Source organism: Ambystoma mexicanum, chromosome 2p, assembly GCF_040938575.1.
Source record: "Ambystoma mexicanum isolate Mex_15411 chromosome 2p, UKY_AmexF1_1, whole genome shotgun sequence".
NCBI lineage: Eukaryota > Metazoa > Chordata > Amphibia > Caudata > Ambystomatidae > Ambystoma > Ambystoma mexicanum.
Genome location: NC_090923.1, coordinates 372,606,986 through 372,631,579, shown reverse-complemented (window position 1 = coordinate 372,631,579; position 24,594 = coordinate 372,606,986). Strand labels below are relative to the sequence as shown.

At 42.9% G+C, this 24,594-nt stretch overlaps 1 protein-coding gene across 1 annotated transcript in view; it reads left to right on the top strand.

Annotated features, from left to right (window-relative positions):
• The window catches only part of SYNPR (synaptoporin), a 1,048,813-nt gene that overhangs the window by 202,664 nt on the left and 821,555 nt on the right, over positions 1–24,594 (top strand). The window lies entirely within an intron of this gene.

The window sequence follows — 24,594 nt, the reverse complement described above, 5'->3', positions numbered from 1 at the left end:
GGAGGTATTTCCTTCCCTTAACGAAAAGGGCCTATCCTGCATCAAGACTTTCAAAGCAAAAATGTCCTGTGTCCGAAAACCTTAGCAATCACATTTCAAAACTAACTCTAAGGTGAAAAGGGTAATGTCTCTAGTTTGAAAACTGTATAAATGTTCAAAAGGTATAAATCCAACAAAGGTTCCAAATGGATAATGATCACAGTTCCGGGGAATTACTCCTTTCCCCAGCGTTTTGTCCATCAAAACTAAAGTTCAAAAAGAATAACCAAATTTGTTGTAGCCCAAGCAGATAACCCCTCCTCTTGGTGCTGCAATTCATTTCAAGGGGAATGACTCCCTTCCCCAGGTATTTTCCGCTGGCATCATAACTCCAAAATCTTAAGGGTTTGAATCTTCTTTGGGATTCATTGTCTCACAAATGTCTGGTACGGTGTATAGTGAAAAGACTGAAAAAAAAATATCGAAAAAAAAGGTCGAACCAAAAAATCTCGAAAAATTTTTTTTTTTTTCAATACGTTCTTTTTTCGAAATGGAGGGGTTCCCCCCCAACCCCCTTTTTCATTTTTTTTATTTTACCCCTTTTTTTTACTTACCTGACCACAAAAATACATATAAATAAATAAATAAAAAATGCGATGTTTTTTTTTCGATATTTTTTTTCGATATTTTTGTCATTCGATATTTTTTTTTTGGCCTTTTGACTGACCACCGTCTGGTACTCCTCTGCCAGATTACTTTCCACATTCACTGCAATTTGCTTCACACAGTTGGCTTTGCCTGGTATACACTCCTGCCAGGACTTTCGTAAGGCAGTTCACTTTTACACGCTTAGCTTTTCCTGCACAGGACGTTCTTTATGTGATTCACTGACTTTGCCTGGTACACTTTCCTTCCAGGACTTTCTTTATGCAGTTCACTTTACACACTTGACTTTCGCTGGTATACTCTTCTGCCAGGACTTTCTCTATGCGGATCAATTTACATACTTGACTTTGCCTGGTATACTCTCCAATTAGGACTTTATTTATGCAGTTAACTTTGCACGCAATGCTCATCTTGTTTCCCTACTTGGTGTTCCCTAAATTTGTAGTGTGGGATCCTGACCCCAGTTCCACTGTCATGGACCAATGCTGTGCCAGACAGTGATTCGGTGTCCCAACCCTTTCCCTGGGCTCACCGGTTTCTCTGTGGCCCGACTCCAAATTGCGTGTTTCTCCAGCTCTTGTGGCACTCTCTCACCCTGGAGGCACCTCCGGCAGGAATCTTTTTATTTTTTATTGACTGTTTTAGTTTGATCCCAAACTTTTTCACTCATTTTAACATTCTATTATTAGCTAAAAACAAATCATTCAGTTTTAATGTTAATAAAGGGTCTGAGATTTACGATCCATGTCTGTTTCATGCAAGTGTAGCTAAATTGTTTCTCTTACTCTATAATATTGATGTCCATTATTGATTCCCAAAATTGGATGATTGTGAAGATTGTTTTCTTGTCATTTCCTGACAATATTGTGGCCCATCGCTGTGCTGGTTTAAGTGGAGGACTCTGGTGTATCCACATCTCTCTAAACAATTGTCTTTTAATGTTCAGCGCTGAGCATTCCATGATGATGTGGTAGATTGTCTCTACCTGTTTTTTGTCTTGGCAAAAATGACAAAAGGAAAGTTAATCGGGCAGTTGTTTAATCAATGTCCGTCGTTCCCTGCTCGGTAGTATGTTCAGTCGTAACCGTAGGAACTGATCTCTCATCACACGATTTGGGAACTGCTGAAGGTACTGTGGAAGTTGATGCAGGGAGTGGGCATCAATATCATGGGTAAGCAACAGTTTGTATGTTGTATTTTGTTTGATCGTTCGGATCAAATCATTTCTTTGCAGGATTTCTTTGGCTTTTTGTGGTCGATTGAGAAGCATTTCTAAGCTGATTTCCTCTCGTTCTCATAGTTTGGTGCAAGCTTCTTTACACATATTAAGAGCTGTTGCATTTGTTGTCGGGAGTTTTCTATGAATTGTATCAATTGATGGTAAATTATCCGTGAGAAGAGTCTTTCTAAATAGCATAGGAGATTTCAAAATTGTTTAAGTTTCCAGTGATTGCAATGCAAGTTCATGCCGCCTTGATGAGCAAGAGATAAAGCTTTTTCTTTTGTTTTCTCCACCTATTGTTTTTTGGTTTCCGATTGATTTATTATGAGTCCCAAATATTTAATAGATGTTACAGTTTCTAGTTTGACTCATTTAAGAAAAAGCAAAGGAGTTTTTATGTTTTGTTTTAACATTATATGTTAGGACCATTACTTTGGTTTTTTTTAACGTTTATTTTTAGGTAATTTTTTTAATGTATGAAGCAAGGTTGTCAATACTCCTTTGCAGCCCTACATTTGTTTTATCAAAGAACACCAGGTCATCTGCATATAGTATATGTGATACTTTAGTTTGGTTCAGTTTTGGCAGATTAGCATTCATGTTTAGTTGAGATTCTGGTAAATCAGAGATGTATAGATTAAATAAAGTGGCTGCAAGGGTGCAGCCCTGTTTCAAACCATTCGATGTTAGGATTGTAGTAGAGAGATGACCAATTTGGAAAAGTCTGACTTTGACTGATGTGTTACTATACAGGGCTTTAATCGGTTGAAGAATATCGTTCGGGCAATTCCATGTTTTTAGTTTTTCCCAAAGTTTTGTCTGTTTATGGCATCAAATGCGAGATCTAGATCAAAGAACACTGCATAAGTTGTTTTTCTCCCCTTAAAGGCTTCAAGTTTTAACACATTTAACAGAATCAGGTTAATACTTGTTCCAGCATTTTTAACTGTTTGTCGTGGATCGATCATTCCTGATTTCACTAATTTATGTAAAAGAAGCAATGCATAGACCTTGCCCATCGGGTCTAGCAACGCAATGGGGTGATAGTTTATTGCCAGCTTTCTATCGCCTTGTTTGTAAATTAGAATGGGAATGGCGGTCTTCCATGTTCGTGGGATTGTATTGGTTCTGTCAATTGCTTTAAAGATTTCAAGACGGATGTCCGTCCATATTTCTGGCTTTTGTTTCAGACGGGCGTTACTAAGTCCATCTGGACTGGGCGCCCGAGACAGACTTAGTTTTTTTATCTGTTGTACAATATCTGTACGATCCCATGCAAGTTCCCATTTTGGTGTATTAGTGTGTTGTTCTTGTGGTGTTAAGTTTTTATATAAAGTGGAGAAGTGGGCAATCCAGGCCTTCTCTGACACATTCTGAGTCATTTTGAGTTGTTTTGGGCTATCATTATTTTCATGACTTTAATCCAGTTATAATACTGTTCTTTCAGTTTTTGGACGGATTCAGCAATACAAGGGTATTTCTTTTGTTTTGCTTGGTGCAGATTCTTAGTTAGTTCTTGCTTCTTCAAAGCTATGGTGGTGTTATATGGTTCTGGTCAGGTTTTTTATTTAAATTATTGACCTGGATGAACGTTTTTAAGATCCTGCTGTAATCCAGATTGTCGTTTTGATGTCATAGAATCTTCTTAAATTTCTCCAGTAGGCTAGGCAATTGCGTCAGTGTTATTCTTAAGCGAGTCATGCCGGTGTTCAGGTCCAATTTTGGGAGTTGGATTTTTTGTTTTGCAACCAGGTTCGCAGACCATTGGATTGAGAGTTTGTTATGATCGCTATTTTCAGTCGGCACATTTGCGAAATCCACAATTTTTCCCGCAATCCTGACGGAAGAGTAAATGTTGTCCAGAATTGAAAAAAAGGAATGTCCTTTCCACGTGGGTTTGGGGACTATTCGTTTAATTGTAATTTCATTGATCAGTGTAAATTGTCTTTTATTAATTTCTTTAGACTACATTTTTGATTTAGAAAATTTTGCTGATATGTCTAGTTCCCTGCCATCTTTTGCGAATAGATGCATGTTTAGATCCCCGCAAATGATGAAGTATATTTTAGAAGGTTTTAATTGCATGCTATCTACTGCCGTGAACACTATCGTTGCAGGTCGTCGGGCAAATTGCTGTCAGATTCCAATACAAATTGAATATTCCTAAGGTTTTTATTCCTGATTTTCCCACATGATCTTGTGTTTTGTATTGTACAGTTGTAATCTGTATCCATGAATTTGGATTTATTGTAATGTCCATTTCCATAGTGCCGTCTAGTTTGATTAAAGTTATCAAACCAGCAGCTGGACGTCCTTTAGTTTTGGTAATAGCTGGGTTCATGCACACTTCATATCCTTCACAAGTTGGGGCAGACGTAAGCCATGTTTCCTGCAAACAAATAATTTGATAACATTGTAGATTAGAGTGCTCATTTTGTAACATGTGACCCGAGCCCCTTGTGTTCCTGTCACATAAGGTGAGCAGCTCACTCCCTTTATTTGTTAATTGTTATTCCAAATGTCCTTGATTTTCCAGTAGGGAGCTTTTGAAATTATCATATTGCCGCCTAATCGGGTGATTTCAAAAGCTTCTTTTCATAGAATTATTATCACTTCTTCTGAGATCGTGGTCGTATTCTACGCCCTTCGATGAAATCCTTGTCCTTGGTTTAATGGTTCATGCAAGGGTGGCTGTTTGACACCTGAAGCCTAGCATTGATAATGCTTGTGCATTCCTCAACACCCTTGCATATCATTTTGGCGTTGTGAAATGTATGTACACTTGGTCAGTTTTTTCTTGGTCACCAAATTCCACCAATTTGATATCAATTGAGGCTATTGTTTTTAATTGAGGAATAGTCTGCACGAGTCTTAGGGTGTCCGTCCTATTTAGTATCAGGCCATCTGATTTTGGTGATTTGTGCTCTATTAAGATCGCATTCTTTTGATTTCCTGCTCTTGGGTCTAAGAAGGTTGGCAACCAAATTTGTGAACTTAGAGATTTATTGGATCCATTCAGTGAAGCTTTGTTGTTTTCATTGTAGTATATTTCTGTAGATTCGTCTGGTAGCGAGTCATCTGTGATATTGCTATATTCATAATCACAGGCAGTCAGATCTTTCTCTGAAATGGTTTCACCTATGAACGATTGTTTTGCGGAGCGGTCACTGGTGGTTTTTTCATATCCATCAATTGTGACTAGGGATGTAAACTCTTGTGTTCCGTCTTCTTTTTTCCAATCCCATGTGGATCATTCAGACAGATGGACCAGTCCATCACCTGGTTATTATTTCAGTCTCATGTGATTCGTGCAAATAGACGGACATATCCATCATTCGGTTTTGGACTGCAAGCTCTTCAGGTGTGTATATTGTCGTCTTGTGTTTGAGTTTTATCTCCATCTGATTTAATTTTGCTCTCGATATAGTTTGTGATGTAGTTCCTCATTTTTCATTGGGTTGTGAGTTTCCCGGCATCGTTTAGTTTCTTAAGAAAGCATGTGAGCTTCTTTTTGCATATTTATTTCTTTTTGTTTGTCTCATTGATTTTTTTGGTTTATCTTTAACATATGGTGGCATTGGTTGGGATTCATTGTTTTGACGATCAAATATTGAAAATTATTCTAATTGCTTCCTTGTGTCTGCATTCTGAGATGTTGCCTTTTGAGTTCCTTTTTTCATTTTTTGTTCAGAATCCTTATTTTGTAGCTGTTTGTTATCTGGCCATTTGTTCGCCATCACTGATGTTGGTACCATTACTTCTGATTGCATGTTCTGTGGTGTGTCAATCATTTCATGATTCTTTGTAGTTCCTTTATTCCCCTCAGATTTACTTTCTTTAAGGTCATCTCATGGTGTCTGGCTAGTGGTGGGTTTATTGCTCTCATTCTCCAAATCTGGTGTTTTTTTACGTTGTTTATCGGCTAGAATTTCTAGCATTGTTGCTGTGATTTGGGCTTTTTCAACTGTCATTTCTGGCAATGTCGAGCAATCTAGTCTGCCATTGGTAAGAGGTTTCTGCTTTGCGGTCCAATCTCGCTTGTATTTTAGTTATAAGTCCCTCCATGGGAGTTAGTTTTGTTTGAATCATCGCCAGCAGGGTAGCTTGATCTCTGATGTTATCTGCCATCGTTTCGTATAATTTTCGAAATGGTATTAACGCATGCGTTGATTCCACCGTCAAGATATTTTGCAATTCCAGCATAGAGGTTGGTATAGCTTCTCAGGGAAGGTCTCTGGAGTTTTTGCAGGAGCATTTTGAGTTTGAGGTCGAATGACCACTCTCCAATTGTTCGTATTCTCTATCACCATGATGTGATCTGTTTATTTCTTCCTTTATTTGCTTAGAGGGGGATTTCAGCAAAGAGTTCAGTTGAGGTGGGTCTGTAATCAGTTCCAAGAGGGGAGTTGATGTTCCTGCTCCTACCTGTAAGGCAAAAAACCTCAGGGTAATCTTCGACTCCACACTCTCCTTCTCTCCTCACATATCTGACATCTCCAAGAAGTCACACTACCAGCTGCACCTCCTCAGAGGTATTCTTCCTTTCCTCTCCTTCACCCAGAAGCTCACTGTCTCCCGAGCCCTGGTTCTTTCAAAGCTGGATTACTGTAACAGCCTCTATCTTAATCTGCCTGCCTCTACTCTCCGCCCTCTGCAACTTATCCAGAACAGGACTGCGAGACTTGTCCTTGGCCTCAAGCCCAGGGACCCTATCTCTCCAGGACTGAAATCTCTATACTGGCTCCCAGTGGCTGCGAGTATTAAGTTCAAAACCCTCTGCGTTGTCCACAAGGCCTTCTGGGGCCTGGGGCCTAAATACCTTCAACTCTCTCTTCCTAAATATCTTCCTTCTCGAGATTTTTGCTCATCCACCTCCAACTCCCTCAGGGTCAGCCGATTCTTCAAGCAACGAGTTGGAGGTAGATCTTTCTCCGCGGTAGGGGCCTCCCTCTGGAACAGCCTTCCTGCCTCCCTGAAACTTGAGGAGAACCATCTCCGGTTCCGGAAGCACCTCAAAACCTTCCTCTTTGCTTCTGCTTTCTCTCCTCTCTCCCCTGCTAAATTCTTGACTGCAATGAATCTGCAACTGGGCCACTCTCGCCGATCTCGGTCTTTGGCCCAGCCACTCTCCACTTTCACTGCCTCCCTGGCACCCCCTGCACTGCGGGACTGTCTATGTATCCCTTCAGCCCCCCTTCCCAGCACTTGTCTGCACTTACCTTGCACTTGCCACCAGCTGGCCCTAGTATTTATTTGTTGTTCTACTTACCCTGTACTGCACTTTCCCCCACTTTCCCCTTGCACTTTTCCCTTCCCTCCACCCATGCACTTGCGTGATCTGAATGACACCTGGCCTAGTAGGATCGTTGTCTGTCTTCCCTTTGTTCCCCCCTCCCTGCCTCGTCGCGCCTTGAAACACTTGTGTATAGGCGCGTTACAAATGCCATATCATATCATATCATAGGTACCTTTATTTTTTGCATGCTCAAGGGATCAGGTATGTCAAATACAAAGGCTTATTTTTCTTGGTTTTCCATAAAATCTTCTATTTCTTTAAGATCCAATGACAACCTCTCTATTTGTTTGCTTTTCGGTTTTTCTAATGTCAGTGTATGTCTTTTAGATTCATTATATTTGGTCTGCCATTTTAGTTTTGCTTGTAGAGCTTTGTTTCTCTGAGCGGATGTAGAAATACTATTGTCGCTATCTGCTTTAGCACACAGTATCTCACACATCGGAGGTGATCTCAATGAGTTCTGGTCATTTTTAACGTTCCGTACTGAGGTGGGTGTTAATACATTGCCCATGGGTAGGGTAAAACACCTGCAGGGGGTTCATTCATTACAATTTGATTCCTGCATTATGGAATGATGTTCTGTCTGTATTGCTGTCATTGATGTTCCTAGTTGGATATGTTAATTTTCTTCTGGAAACACCTTTTTGTTTACATTTGCTGTGTGCAATGGTGTGTTAGTTAGGTTGTGTGACGAGGCAGAGCGGTCTACGTAGATGACGGATACTTGCATACTATCATTGTGCAAAAGTGTTTGTTCACAAACCGGCACTGGAAAAATGTATGTAGCGACACTCACCTTGGATGGCGATGATTGAAGACTGTGCTGATGTGATGTCGTAAATTCCAGTGATTGCGGCTGTCTTGTATGCAAACACGGGGTAGCCGGCCTGGGAGGGGGGTGAGATAACTGGGTGGCTTTGGTCGCACGCCTTGTCACAGATCTCGGTGTTCCCAGCATCGAATTGTCTGACATTATCGTCATGTGTCTCACCTCTCAGCCTCCTCTCAGTCTCCCTCAGACTATATGCGCTATGCCACGAGTGTCGTGATATGCTAATATCCAGAGAAACAATCGCCTGTCTCTCGCAGCAATCCATGGTTGACTCAACGCATCCCAGTTCTCTTAGCTGTGAGGAAGCACCGATTGCTTCCCTTCACCTCGCCACAGCCTCAATTGAGCTTCTCTGGGCACGTCACTCACCAGGCTGCCTTTTTGATCTGCCTTGTCACTCCATCTTCTGCACTACCACCAGCCTCCGTACTCCCAGTCTGTCTGTTCTCCAGACCTCACCACAGCTGGGTGTCTCCGGCAAAATGTAGCCAGTCGGATTTCACGTTCTCGCTGTATCCTTGAGCTGTACCGGGATGTAGAAGATGAACTCTATACCTCTCTCCCCGGCATGGTTTTAAACAGTAATTGGGCCAATTGTATTCTTGCAGCTGCTGCAGGTGTTGGTTCTCTTTGGGAGTAATCACCATTGCTCCTTGCCTCTTCCTCATCTCAGTCCTTGTCACTTTGTTCATTATCTGAAATTGAAGAGTACTGTCGGTAGACTTGGCAAGTTGTCGAAGGGGATTGTGGCAGAAAGTCATCAGGGCATGGGGAATGGAGGGAATAGCCCTAAAATATCATGTTTCATTTGATGATGTCATGTCATCCCCAAGCGTCACCTCCCACCATGTGGTCCTCTCTCAAATAGCCGCCCCCATGGTCAGGATCTGGTAGTGGCTGCTGTTTCCTGGTCACATGAGGAGAGGATATCCAAGGGAAACTAGTGATGACATCATCAGATTCATCACAGCAGTTAAATGTTTTCTTATTGTGTCATTGCATGTTTTACTGGTCTTAAGGGCAATGTTAACATGATGTGTGTTCTTACATGGAGGATGGAGGCATTTGTGTAGCCAAAGAATGTTTCCATACTGTAGCACTGCATGTTTTACTGGAATTGAGGGCAAAGCCAACATGAGGAGTATTCTTACATGATGGTACGGGGGTTGAGCAAACATGTGATTTGTGCAGCAGCAATAAGATATTTTCTTTCTGTGTAATGTGATTTCCTCTGGCATTAAGGGCAAAGTCAACAAGAGAATGTTTGTACATGGGGATACTGGCATATATTCACAGAGCCAACATGAATATGTTTTCTTGTGGTATCATTCCTGATTGTAATATTAATGGCCAGACACGTTGGCTGGTACATTTGGGTATCAGGACTCAGATGTCAGTCTTAGCCCCCCTGTTTTCTAAAGTAGGTGAAAGATTGAATGTTTGATTTAAACACATACGTGATGATCATGTGAATTATGCATGTGTTATGGTGCAGGCTAGCACAAAGTGTGGAGCATCCCATTCTTTTGATCTCAGAATCAGAGGGAGTCCTTCAGCATGGTTTGCTGTGGGTCCCCACGTTTTGTGTCACACCATGGTCTTTAGCACCCAACTTCCATTCCCCCTGCCCATCACAGCTCATCTGTTACACCTCACCCTACCTGTAACACTCTAGGTAAGTCCCATATTTGCAGTACTCCATTGTTTATGACTAAGTTTGCACTTTATACATTACATACATTCATACATATGCTCATAGAAGACACAATATTTAGACATGTTTAGAACAATGTGGCAATATAACAATGGGGATCATGTTTTCTTGTTATTCATTTTGTTCCCCTTAGCACATAATTGCATCACTGCTTACATGTCAGTATATTGAAATAATTCAAGTGGTTGGTTCATCACATTCGTTTCTTTAGAATCCATCAACTAGTATAGAACATTTCATTTTCTCCATTATCAAAAACAAGTTGGTACCAGAGAAAGGCTCCATGAATATTACTGCTATTATTTAATTTGAATCAATGCCGCCCATTTAAATGTGATGTTAAGGGGTTGCTAGTGTATACATGCATTTCATCTATTTCTGAATTTCTGGCTGAGGAAAACAGTGTCATCAATTTAGAACACACACGTCATTGGTCTACTGACCCAATATAGGAACATGCTTTATTATTTTCTAATACAAGAATGAGTGCCCCTCCAACTTAACTTTCTGAATTGGACCTGCAGGTGCAATGTCAAGAGAGAGGAAAAGATGCATTTATATTGATACCATTTTACATGGAAATCAAATTAGTTTGTGTAAACCCTCTTTCAACTCCATGTTCACTTTTTAAATATCCATGGCTTTCCCAGATCACAAATTATCATGCAATTCTCCATTAGGCTATGGAACAAGGATACTTGAATCATAACCTAATTAGCTAACTACACCTGTAAAAACACTCTGAATAAAATTGTATTCTAGTTAATTTACAAAGTATTACACTTTTACTTTGCATAAAAGTCAGTTTATGTACACTGCACAGACAACACAGAAAATGCTACTGGTTTTCATTGAAATGAAAATATCACATGTCTTTAAATACAGTGAGAAAATACAGTGCATTTCCATACTATAATACAAAAGTATTCCATTGGAAATCGGCACCACCTAGAGCCATCACTTGCCCGTTTCCCTCACTTTTGGGGACTGAGCAGGGTAAGACAATAGAGCACCTATAGCATTACATTTGGGGAATTTGTATACTAATTTGGAATCATTCTTAATGGCACTGAGCCAGGATGGATACTCATGAGTTTTACAGAATCTCTACAGTAGGTCTGGAAAAGGAAATAGTATCCTTATTGATCAGGCCGAATACTCCAGGTAACATCCCAACTCAGACCTCATTAATTTGGAAAGGAATGCAGCTTTTGATCCCAGGGATAAATCCCTTTTCCCTGTTTCCTTTGTAATCATGTTTGAAATGTCCAGGCTTTGTAATGTTATTACATTTTTTTGATAGGTCAAATCTTTCCCTTGGCTTCCTCAATGGTCAAAAACTCAGTGAGAATACACCCTGCCCCCCATTCTTCATATGTAGATCATATTTTATATACATATGAACAGGAAAGAGTGGGGGTTGTATACTCTTAACACTTTTGAATGAAAAATGATGTGTATTCCATACTCGTCCCGGGAGGATGGCTCAGTGTGCAACCTGCTCACCTTGAAACAGGATGACACTATCCTCGGGTCCGCGCTTAGAAACCTCTGGGTATTAATAGTGTTATAAATAACAACTAAGACATATTGTTGTAACAGCTCCTAGATGCCCCCTGGCTGTGTGAGTGCTTTAAAAATGCAAATAAAAAAAAACTTAATTTTATCAACATGCCACATCAGTGAAATATGGATTTCTGGTATCCCTCTGCACTTACACATGTCGGGATATGTGTTAGAAGTATATAAAATAATTTGGCATTAACTAATTAATATTCATAATTGTATTCATTATTAAAAACATTAGGCAATACAGATTTAGACTCATATAATAGATTCATATATTATGGTCATACCACACTTTCCTGTTTGTTTCAAGGTCATATGGGTTTGGATGTATATCAAAAATACTTTTTAATTGCATGAATTATGTTGATTCCAATGACCTATTTATATTTCTGCAACAGTCGTAAAGTTTCATTTCTTAGAATTGTTAAATCCTGTGTTCAGCATGAAGAGTCCTGTAAACAGCTCTCGGAGGAGCGCTTGTTAGTTTTCCACTGTGGAACATCTGTCCGGCTTTATTGTGTTAACTCATGTGAAAGGTGACACTCTAAGTGCAATAATGGTTTGTAAAAAGCCCATCATTAGGAGAACAGGCTAGATTGTCACATGACCCTGTCTAATTCATATCAGCTTAGGAACCTGTTGATTCAGCCTTTATTGGAATTTTAAAATATGTTCTTTATGATATTCACTTTAAAGGGGCTTTCAAGTGTGGAGACGCCTCATTAGCTCATGAATCATGGTACAAATTACATTTGTTCTGTTAACCCAATACACTTTATTTATTTTATTAATTTACTACACTTTTGTAATGCCAAAACCAACAGGTATCACAGTGTTTGTACAGCAAACTTACTGGCAGTATAGTAAAAAATACAGTATGGGATTTGTTAGACACGTCTGATAGAATGGACAGAAGAACATAAAATAAGGGCTGACAGAAGTGTTAGGCAGCATCAAGTTTGTGGAATGCTAATCATGTTTGTCAAACAACCATCCTGTTAGAAGTCACTTGAAGTCTGGGTAGGAGGGCTAATGTATAATGTTTGGCAGAAAATAGTTCCAAAGAGTTGGGGCAGTGATGCAAAGGCTCATGCCTCCTGCCCTGGCAAGTTTGAAATGGGCATAGGCCAGATTGATATGGCTCAAGGAGTGAAGGGACAGACTCTGGTGTTTCCTCATGATATAATTGTTCAAGTAGAGGGGGGCTTCTTTGTAGATGCATTGGTGCACAATGCAGAGGGTTTTAAAGTCAATCTGGGCTTTTATAGGCTGCCAGTGTCCTTCTTGACGTGTCACAGTGAGGTGGTCGGAGCACCGAAGTCCCAAGGTAGAGCATAGTGCTTTGTTTTGCAGGAACTGGAATTTTGCAGGGTTGGAATCTGGCATGCCCTTGAAGATGACATTGCAATAATCCATTCTGCTCAGGATAATGGATATTGAGAGGGTGAGACAGTTGCTAGGTAAAAGGAACTGTCTGCTCAGTGAAATTAGCTTGAAGGCGTGGGCTGTGGAAGAAGCCAGGGCATTGATGTGCCTAATTATGGTAACCATGGAATCTAAGTAGTCCCCTAGGGTTTTAACATGCTTAAGGACAGGTATAGAAGTGCCATCAATGAGGAAAGAAGAATAGGATGGGTCAAGGGATTTTAGGCGGTGGGGTGAACCAACTATGAGTAGCTTGGTTTTCTCATTGTTAGCACAGAGGTGTGAGTGGCCATCCAGTACTGGATGGAATTGAGGTATTGGTAATGGCAATAGAGTCATTAAGGTGATTGGCAGAGAAAGGGATGAGAATTTGAGTGTCATCTGCAAAGTTGGTATATATAATAAAAAGTGAGTCAAGGATGTCGAAAAGGGTTTTAGTTTAAGTGTTGTATAAAGTGGGGGATAGGCAAGCTCCCTGAGGGACATTGAAGGGACATGGTTGGGGTCAGCTGAAGGGGCGTCAATAAATACTCTCCAAGTGCTTTAGCTAAGGAATGATTTGACCCAGGTGACAGCCTCCATGGGGAAGTGAAAGTGGGAGCTAGTGAAAGTGCTGGTAGAGCATGTCATGGTCCACCAGGTCAAATGCAGCTGAGAGGTCAAGGAGGAGAAGGATGGCTAGATTACTGGAATCCCAAATACGCTCGAGATGCATTTTTTTTGATGAGCAGGGCTGTTTCAGTGCTGTGTTCTGGTCAGAATCCAGACTATCTGGCTCCAAGGAATAGGTGTTGTTCAAAGAATTGTTGAACTTGTAAGTAGGCAATGTGGTCTAAGATTTTGAGCAATAAGGGTATGTTTGTGATGGGCTGGTAATTAGTGGGCACAACCGGGTAGAAAGAAGGTTTTCTAATCAGCGGGGGTACCCAATGTGCTTTAATGCTGATAGGGACTGCACAAGCCTTAAACAAGGAGTTGATGAAGTCAGTGTATTGGAGTCACAGAGGCAGTGCAGCGCTTAATGATATAAGCATGCAAGAGTCTCCCTTGAAAATGGAGGGTGTTAGAGTCTGAATGGTATCCAGGACTGTTATTTGGGTAACTTATGAGAAAAAGAATTGGGAGGGCGTCTCATTTGGGGTGGTGGAGATTAACGGGACTGGAGGGCCCAGGGTAATCTGAGGTGTAGGTTTGGCAGCAAGTAGTATTTTATCGACAGTGATTTTACTACATAGCAAGGTCCACTTGAATGGTTGAGAATTAGGATTTTTCAATCCTTGTCTGGATATTCTCTCAGGATGGAGAATGATACTTTAGAATTGGAACTTTTGTTGGAAATGCTGTTGTCATAAGAGGAGGTTTTATTCAATATTACCACTGTCTTGTGTGCCTTGGAGATAAGCAAGGTTAAGGACATTAGCTGGGGTAGGGTGTTTCCTATAGCAATGTTTGAGGGCTCTTTTCTTTCTACAGAGGGCTTGTCTGAGAACCAAATATTAGCAGCTTGAATGGTTTCAGAGTTTTGAGTTTTAGTGGAGTATGCTGGTCTAGCATCTGGAGGAGGCTCTGGTGGTAGTGGTCTGCGAGGCCTTCACGCCATCTGTGTTGGAGGGGGGATGTGAGCAGCAACAGTAAGGTGGGTTTGAGAGACTTGTGCAACATACTGACAATCCCACCTTGCGTTCCGCAAAGCACTCAAAACACTACTCTTCATTTAACCAACATAACCTGCTGCGTTTTGTGTTTTTGTCAGCTCAAAGAAAAATGTTGACTACTGTATCCTGTAACTAAGAGACCTTTTGGTCAGATGTAACCTCCCCAATGAAAATTCTTTGCAATCTCTTGTAACAAGCGCCACGATGCCCCCGGGCTGTACATGCGCTTTACAAATGCGAATAAATAAATACTCCAGGTGCTTCTGGACAGAATCTGGTTGAGCATGGGAGTCGTATGCAGGATAGGAAGTAACATTAAGATTAGGGGGAACGAAGTAGGTTTAGGCAGGTTGCCCGAGTGGGTGGGCAGTAAGGGGCTGGAGGTACGTATAGAGGGAGAAGGCACAAGACCTATATTTGTATTGTTGGTGCACTGAGCTGCATCGGAATGGGAAGTGCAGGTTGCAAGAATGACATGGGCTTAGGTAGCACAGAGAGGAGATGCAGCATGTGTGAGTGGCGAGTGCTGCGGTGGAGACAGGTTTGGGACTGTGTGTTAGGGCTGCAAGGAAGGGAGTTATAAATAATCACAGGGCACTCTTTAGTTAATGATCCAGCAGCAGCCAGTGGCAGGAAGGGGCAGGAGGTATGCGATATGCATAGGTGGTCAATGGAGGCATATACGACCCAGATTGAGGAGGGTCACAACCGTTAAGCTGCATGTGAGTTGTGTGTAGTAAGTTTGGCACTCCCCGTGGAAGTGACCACCGGTAATGGCATGTGGAGTTGAGGGTGGTAGATTTGATTGGCAATGCATACAACACGAGATCATGCACTGCAGTTGTATTCTTACATCACAGTTTCTCAACCATATTCAATCCAGATGGCAAAGATAAGTCTTCTGTCACAATATACCTTTCCCCATTTGGCCATGTATGCAGGACTGAAGTGGAAGGAAATGGTTGTCATTAATTTTCACTGGAGAGGTCACATGTCAAAAACCCACATTAGAGAACCATTGATTTGTTATACATTTGAACATTAATATATGACCTATTTTTAAAACTTTACATGTACCTTTCATTGTGTAATCACAATAGATTTCTACATGCATATCTGTTGGTATTACTTTGTGAATTACAGGTTTGTACATGTATTCTATGTTTGAAAACATGTGCAAACATTTTGGTTTACAAAATGTCAAGATGGTTTGCTTTTACAAGTGCAATTTAATGTGCAGTTACATTTGTAATCCCTTCAGTAATGCAAACTATGTTGTCTTCTGTGGTTGTCAACATTTTACACATATGTATGAAGTATTCATGTTATGATCTGCATTCTTCATGTGCAGCAGGAAGCAGAACCTGAGTTGCTCAAAACCCAGTGTTTGGGCATTTAAGACATTTTTGTTTTCTTTTAACGTTCTTTATTGGCATTTCACAAACCAAACAATACATATTCAATATCCCCTACCCACAACCCCTTTAATCCCCCCTCCCTTGACCCCCAGTGCACCCCATCATGGCTGAATATTCACCTGGTCTGGTCTCATTGTTTACACATACATCTCACAATAGTGCGAATCAATTCCGTAAGTTCAACCGATGAGTTGTTTAAGGCTTTTAAGAATGTATCAATAAGCCACCCCACCCCCTGACCATGTTATGTTCTGGTCCCTCGTATTGCTTCCTCATCAACTGGTGATGTCGCACCCTCAGCGTCCTGTTGTTGAAGCAGATAGTTTGTATACGCATCCAACATACTCTTATCATGACACCGATGTCAGAACAGTGACCCCCACCGATTCTCCATATCGATACAGTACATTTTGTCGGCTTTCCATTGTGAGATCTTGGGACTCCATTTCCTATCCCACTGCATAACCACCCGCTGTTTAGCAAGAATAAGAAGCAGCCCAACCAATTTCCTTGTGTTCCTCGGGATGTCCTTAGTATAGCCCAATAGTCCAATCAGATGATCTAGGTCCACCGTCTGACCTGTAATTCCACCAAGCATATCAAACACCTCTCTCCAAAACTGCTGTATGTCCGGGCAGTCCCAAGCTACATGGAGGAAGTCAGCTTGTTCTGCTCGGCATCTATTGCATCTCTCCGACTTATCTGGGAAGTAATTTTTTAGTTGGGCTTGTGTGTAGTAGAATTGGTGTATGTACTTAAAATGAATTAGCTTGAATCTGGCATGGCAGTGACCCAATGATCCCTCTGGTTTGCATGTGCATGGAGTATAAACCAGATGTCACCCTGCTACCCATCAAACCCCTGAGCAGTTTATCCAGCATGAGTCGGTAATATAAAAATATGTCTAGAGCCGATAGGGTCCCCTTGATCTGCAACCCGTCAAGCATTATAAACTGCCCTCCAGGGAATATGTCTCCAAATTGCATGATGCACAATTTTTTAACCATAGTCACAAACCCTAGTTCACTACTAATCGGTATCCCTGGTACGTGCATCACCGGTAGTCAGGGCGAGTATAGCACCTACCCCCCTATTTTACATTCTATTCTGACCCAGGCTCTGCATGTCAGCCCCACCAGGTTCCTCGGGTGTTGATTTCTCTGTGGTGCCATCAATATGATTGATCTAAGGAGGTTTGGTGCAGCAACCGCTCTTTCTATTTCCACATGTCTCCTATCTCTCTGCATTTCATACCAATATGTGAGAAACCCGGCTCGTGCCATCTTATAATACGTTTGAAAGTCGGGTAAGCCCAGGCCTCCCTCGTGTGTTGTTGCTGCCAATTTGTCCCAGGACACCCTGGCTGGTTTCCCCACCCATAAGAATAGTAGCACTGTGGTCTTTGGGCTGCGGGAAAAGTCTCCCACTACTGCTATTGCGGCATTTAGGAAGACACATTTAAGACATTTTGTCCTTACAGTGCAATAATGAACAATCAGAACTACATTTTTCAGCTCAACTTACACATCATGGATAGGCAATAGCTGCAAACACAGAATGGGTAAAACATAACAGACATCACGATAAAAGTCTGCAAATTAGTACTTTCCCTGGTTCGTGTCTACTCACTTGTTTTCAAAAGGCTTCTAGGATGGATGGCAGCCAGAAGTGACACAAGTGTCTTTCAATTATGACCGACAGATTCCTTTTTCAGTATCCCTTGTTTCTTATTCCTAATCAAAATAAAATGTCACTTGAAACAAATGTCTTATAAGAAAGGCATTACGAGCATTAAGTCAATATCTATTCGTCACCATCTGAATTGGCAAGAAGATGGTTCTAAATAACCATGTTTCTTTACAAGAGGAGACATCAAGGTCATTCACTATGTAGAAAAAGAAAATAGTTAAAAAAGTGGTAATGCACGACGGTTTTTGTAAGTCACAATGGTGTGATTTCAGTGAATACTCACCCATTATTACGCTGTATCGGCATGCATACAATAAAGTTAAATTCTATTTATTGGAAACGAATTTTTAATGCAGATGTTGCACACTATCACATCAAATGATGGCAAGGAAGCCTGTGCAAAAAGACATGTCAGCTTTACCCAGAATTCCCTCTACGTAATTACCAGAATCTGTAATTTTCAGAGAGATTTCATCCCCTTTTTGTCATTCAGTTAATGATTCCAGGGCACAGGCTGTTTCAGGAAAAGCTTTTAGCCTCATTATAATAATTTGCATACAGTATGCTGAACAGCAGATCCTAATTACAAGGAAACACAGTTTGAAAAATGTGCGATGAAGCGTCAGGAAAATAACATTTTGTCATATCATTACAAAGTAGATGTGCCAGAATCAGAGGAAATGCTTGACTAACTAGCATTAGCAAGAGCGCTGAACACACATACACTTTGTTCTATAGCAATTATCTGCTTCTGAGATTTACGTATGCCACATTGTTGGCTAAATATTATGTCCACCACCGTACAGTAATAACATATAAGAACAATGGGAAAAGATATTGCTCCTGACATGCTTGGACTTTTTTCATATTTATTGGGATTATTATTGTTACAATTGTCTTCATTGTTGTGAAAGGTGCCCAACAATGCAATGTTTGGGCTACACACCATTGCTCTGATCGCAGATGGTATGATTTGAACATGACTGGGCGTTGTGCGTTCTTGAGACAGTGGCTGCAGACAATTAATTATACAGCTGATATTGGGTTCATGCTAGCCTCTGTTCTCCGAAGCTGTCTACCTCTGTTCATCATCTAGCCGCATGCCATAAGGGTTGCATGCAGTAAACCTCTGTTCCACAAAGGGGTATGGGGGTGCATGGTGCCTGAGTTCCTGACATATGGGAGGTGAACTCTGAGCTTATCATATACAATGGGCCTCATTACAACCCTGGCGTTAAGGGGTTAACAGCACCGTAAAAGGCTGCGGCGCCGTTAAACCCTTAACGCCGGATTCACACTTTAACGCCTGCTTTTTGCAGGCGTTAAAGTCCAACCCGCTAAGGGACCTTGGTGCTAATTACGGCACCGTAATTTATGGTGCCGTAATTAGCGCCTTCCCCATTCCCATTGAGCCCTATGGGCCAAAAATGGGAATGGGGAAGGGGCCATGGTGAATGGGGATTTACCGCCCCGCCAACCTTGGAATGGGGCGGTAAATCTGCCATCCATCATGGCGGAATCCGGCATGGACCATGGTGCTAATAGCACCATGGTCCAACGCCAGGGTTGTAATGAGGCCCAATGTACTTCAGATACATGATGTACATCTTTGTAAAAATATACAGTACTTCCACCGGTCAAAGTTCTTTTTTTTTTTATTTCTTTTATTGATTTTAAAACAACACAAACCAAACAAGCAGCATAATCATAATAATTCCATTACACATCAATTTATCTTAATCACTGCTCCCATAACCCCTCCCTCCCCCCATGAGCCTATTTGTCAATCTCATTCAATGTATGGCACATGCGGCCGGGTTTCGTTCTCTTCGGAGTCTGTTGGATCTGATATTACTCCAAACAATTCTGCTATTAGCGATTTCCAAGCCAACAGGGTGCCCGCCTCCCCTTCTCCAGCCAGGCTACTCGCTTCTTGCCATGCCACCGTTTCAGCCTCCGCCCATTTCTGCAAGTCCTTCCACCATACATCCACCTTGTGGCATTTCTTCCACCCCATGGCAATCCTACGTTTTGCAAGCACATACGCCAGATTTCTCAGTTTCTCAATATGCTTGAGTTTCTGTGGCCTGGGGAACCCGCCCAGTAAGCAGGCCCAGGCCGTGCCTGTAACAAGAGTAACCCCCTTATCAGCCAGTTTCTGCGCCACTTCTTCCCAAAAACACCCAATGATCGGGCACGACCAAAACATATGTGTCATGTCAGCGTTTTCTAAGTTACATTTGGGACACGCTTGTCTTCCAGTGTTACGGAAACTTGGATATCCTCAAGGGGGTCATGTATGCCCTATGCGTTACATACAGCTGTATTTGTTTTAATCTGGCATTTTTAGACACTTTTTTGTGATAGCCCAGGGCAAGCTCCCACACCCCATCCTCCATTGGGGCCCCCACTTCCGCCTCCCAGTCCAGTCTCAGATGTGTTAATTCTTTCCCCACCTTAGCCATCACCATCTCATACAGTCTCGAGATCTCATGCCCTCCTTCGGATATATCATATATTGCTCCCAAAACTGCATCTGGTTCTCCTATCAAAACTGTCTCTGGCCAGGTGTACCTAATCATCCGCACCAATCTAATGTACGTGACATATTGGCCCGTATGTAGCCCCGCCTCTTCGCTGAGTTCTACAAACTCCTTAATGGACCCCTCTTGCCAAACATCGCCTAGCGTTACCAGCCCCACCGATTCCCAGTAGGTCCTAATATTCACCCTCAACTGATTATCCCCTCCTGTCAAAGCAACCAGCGGTATCTGCGGGAGGCACGGGCATGGGACTTCCATCAAGCGACAAGCCCTACGCCACATTTTCCACCCAAACCTCAACATCGCAGGACGCCCCCTCATTTCGGTTTCAGGCAGCCAGATCATTTCTTTCAAGTAAAACGGGGCGCAGTCCTGTCCAAGCACCCTGTGCTCAGGGGTCACTTCATCGGAGAGCCACTTAGCCACATACTGTAGCTGTCCCGCCAAATATTAAACCTCAAAATGAGGCAGTCTGAGACCTCCGTTTTCATAAAAGTTCTGCAATTTCCAAAACGCCACTCTATTTCGGGTACCATGCCACAGGAACTCCCTGCACATGCTGTTCAATTTACTGAAAAACCTCTTGGGTATTATGTATGGGATATTACTAAAGTAATGCAGGAGCCTGGGCAGCACTACCATCTTGAGCATTGCCCCTCGCCCCATCATCGCCAGGGGCAGTTTTGCCCAAAACTGCATGTTGTTCCTAATGTTCTCGATTGCTACTCTGTATTATGTCTATGTTCTTCTTCCACCGTGTGGTATACATCTACGCCCAGGTAACGAAAAGAGCTAGTTGCCCATGGTACTTGTAGCACCAGTAGTCTATCCACAGGGGTCCCCTTATAGTTACCCAGCGGGAATATGACAGACTTTTGGGGGTTCACCGATATGCCCGACAACTCTGCATATCTTTCCATCACTTCAAGTATGTATAGGAGATTTTCTTCTTGGTATTGCAGGTACAATAATAAATCATCTGCGTACAAGGATATCAAGTGTCCTTCCCCTCCTACCTCAATGCCTATCGCATCATACTGTGCCCTGAGGCATATTGCCAGAGGCTCCAGGGCTAAAATGTAAAGCATCGGGGACCAGGGGCACCCCTGTCTGGTTCCTCTACCAAGTTGCCATCTCTCAGATATCACCGCTCCAGTTCGGACCCTGGCAAGCGGCTCACTATACAACATCTTAGCCCACCTCGATTCCATACCCGTCCAAGGCAGCCAATAGCCATGACCACTTGACCGAATCAAAAGCTTTAACTGCATCTAGAGACACTATCGCCGGTTTATAGTAATAAAACCGAAAACAAAAATCCCGAATACAATAATCTCGAATCCAAAATCTCGAAAAAAAAAAAGTCGAATTTTTTTTTAATGACGTTTTTTGTTCGAAATGGGGGGGTTCCCCCCCCAACCCCCCTTTTTTCTATTTTTTTTTATTTAACCCATTTTTTTTACTTACCTGACCCCAAAAAAGCATATAATTAAATAAATAAAAAATTCGACTTTTTTTTTTTCGGGATTTTGGATTCGAGATTATTGTATTTCGAGATTTTTTTTTCGGTCTTTTGACCGACCACCACTATCGCCATCTCACCTTCATTCCTGCTACCCCATTCGACCACCCAGTGAAGACGCCTATGGTTGTGTGTTATATTCCTATTCGGGACATAACCCGTTTGATCAGGATGTATCAGTCTACCAATCACTTTCTGCAATCGATTTGCCAAGACAGCCATTAGAATCTTGCTGTCCTGATTTAGCATCGACAAAGGTCTGTAGGAACCACATCTATGCTCCGGTTTGTTGGGCTTAGGCAGCGGTATTATGATCGCCTCTCTCGCCTCTCTCAGGCAACCGTCCTATCTCAAACGGCTCATTAAGCATGTCCAGCATTGGGGGGAGGATTTCCTCTCTGTATACTTTATAGAATTCGCTGGGGAACCCATCTGCTCCCGGGATTTTTCAGGTAGGGAACTGCTTAACAACTGCCTCTAACTCCTCTAACACGATTGGCTCATCTAGCTCGTCCCTCTCCTCTTCACTGAGCTTGGGCAGCCCTATGTCTTCTAACGTTTCAATTATCTTGCATTGGTCACTCATCTCATCATCCCCGTACAGCGCTCTGTAATAATCCGCACATTCTTTGTTAACCCCTTCTTGCGTGGCCCCTTCATCCCCGTCCTCCCTAATAATGGTCCTAATCGGAGGCCTAGGGGTCTCGCTTTTGTATAGCCAGGCCAAAAGGCGGCCTGTCTTATCTCCCCCTGCGTGCTGCCTCTCAACATATTTCCTATAATTAAGATTGCAGAGTCTTTCCCAATGCCCTGCACATTGTTGCTGTAGTTGGGGTACCAGCTCCGTGTCTACGTCACCGTTCTTCAATGCTGTTTCTAGCTCAGTTTCCGTCCTTTGTAGGTCAGCCAAGACCCCACCCTGTAACCCTCTTGACTTAGCAATGGCCGCCCCCGCATCACCACCTTAAAAGCTTCCCATAATGTGCCCGCGGAGCCAACACTCCCAGTATTCTCCTCAAAGAAGTTGGTGATCTCTTCCCTTATATCTTCCCTAAAGACTGGATCTTTAAGCGCCTCTGCTCGATCCTCGCCCTTGGGGGGCAATATTGCCATCCGAGGATCAGGGGCGAGTGATCTGAGAGGACCCTAGCCTTATATTCGACTTGAGTAATCTCAGATATCTCATCTGCTGTAGCAAAGACATAATCAAGCCTAGTGTGCAGTTGATGTGGGGCTGAAAAGTGTGAGTATTGCCTCTCAGTGGGATGTTTCATCCTCCACGCATCTGTAAAGCCAAAATCAATTAGCAGCGTCTGCAACGCTCTCGCCGCTGGGCTAGGCTTACCCACCCCGCCATCAGATCTGTCCACCACAGGATTCAACACACAATTAAAGTCCCCACCCCAGATCACCGCGCTCCCTAGACGCACACTAAGGTTGGTACACAGGGCTCTGAAATATGCTGTTTACTATGCATACCTCCCTGCTCTCCACCAGCCCTCGCAATATAGCCATCCTTCCATCAGTTTCAACTACCTCTTGTATCGATTGGAACGGGACATGCGGTGCCACCCAGATTAACACACCCCTGGGCGTACGCAGAATATGGCGAGCCCACCACAGTCCCTCTCCACTTTCTCTTAACCAGGTCCAACTTCTCTCGCGTCAAGTATGTCTCCTGTAGTAGTGCAATATCTATTTTCTGCCTTTTCAGATACATCATGGTTTTATTTCTTTTCAGATAACTGTTAAGGCCCCTGACGTTCCACGTTATTATCCTGAGGTCTCCCATAAGTCGTTGGTAAGCACCCCCTCGATCTTCCGCCGATCCCGCCCCCTCATGTGCCGCAAGTGCAACATTCTGATTCCTCCAAATAGGCTCGAAACAAAACTTAAACTTCCCATAACCACACACACACTCAACTTCCCATCCCCCCTGCCTTCCCCCCCCCCCATCCCTTCCCCAACCACACCCCCCCCCCAACTGTTGCTCAGCTTCATTCCTGGATCTCAGGCACCCCCACATCTAGCCCTGCCTAGCACAAGCTTCTACTGAGGGCTCAGTAGGGTAAGCCATCCTAATGGCCGCTGAAACTAATAATCTATCTGGGTAGGTCGTCCACGTTCTGTTGGTCCTTTTAAGAAATATTACGCATACAGATGCTAGACAGTTACCAATTGCAGTTACACTCACTATATTCTAGTCCATGTCGAGCACCAGGCTCGGATTGTGCTGAAAGTTCACCCAGTTACAATTTCTCTGTACAATCAGGATCCTCCTCCCACTCACCCTCGCAATGTCCGTATTACAACATCTTCATTCGGTATGCTCCTGCCGGTCACGATCCGCTTCTTGTTCCGGGCAACCCTGCAGGTCCAGCCATGCGACAACATCCTCCGGGGTATCAAAAAATAGCGCTTTGTTCTTATGTATCACCTTCAATCGTGCCGGATACAGCAGCATATATTTGACTCCCGCCGCCCTCAGCCTTCTTTTGACGGGGACGTAACTATACCTCTGCCTTTGCACCAGTATTGTATATTCCGGGTATGCTGTGATGTTGGTGGATGCTCTCTCTATTGTGCCGCCCTTACGAAAATATTCGAGGATCTTTTCTCTATCCCTGTAATTCAGGATCCTCGCGATGATCGGCCTTGGCGGGGCCCCCGGCCGGGGTTTCCTCATTAGGGTGCGATGCGCCAGCTCCACCGTGAATCCTTGCGAAAGATTCCCTTCTCCGATCCCTTGTATGATCATGTTTTCAACATAGTTTGTGGGGTCTTGGCCTTCTTCCCCCTCCGGCAGACCAACCACATGGATGTTGTTCCTCCTCGCCCTTCCTTCCGCCTCTTCCACACGATTTTCCAGGTTGGCAACCTGTTGTCTTAAGACATGAATCTCCTTCGCATTGTTCGTGCTAACGTCGGTATTGATCTTCACCCCACTTTCCAGACCACTGGTTCTTTCTGCAAGTGCCCTGACATCTTGACGTAACAGGGTGAGTTCCGTGCCCACAGCATCAATCTTATTCTCCAGGGCTGTGCGGAGGTCCGCCATTGCCAA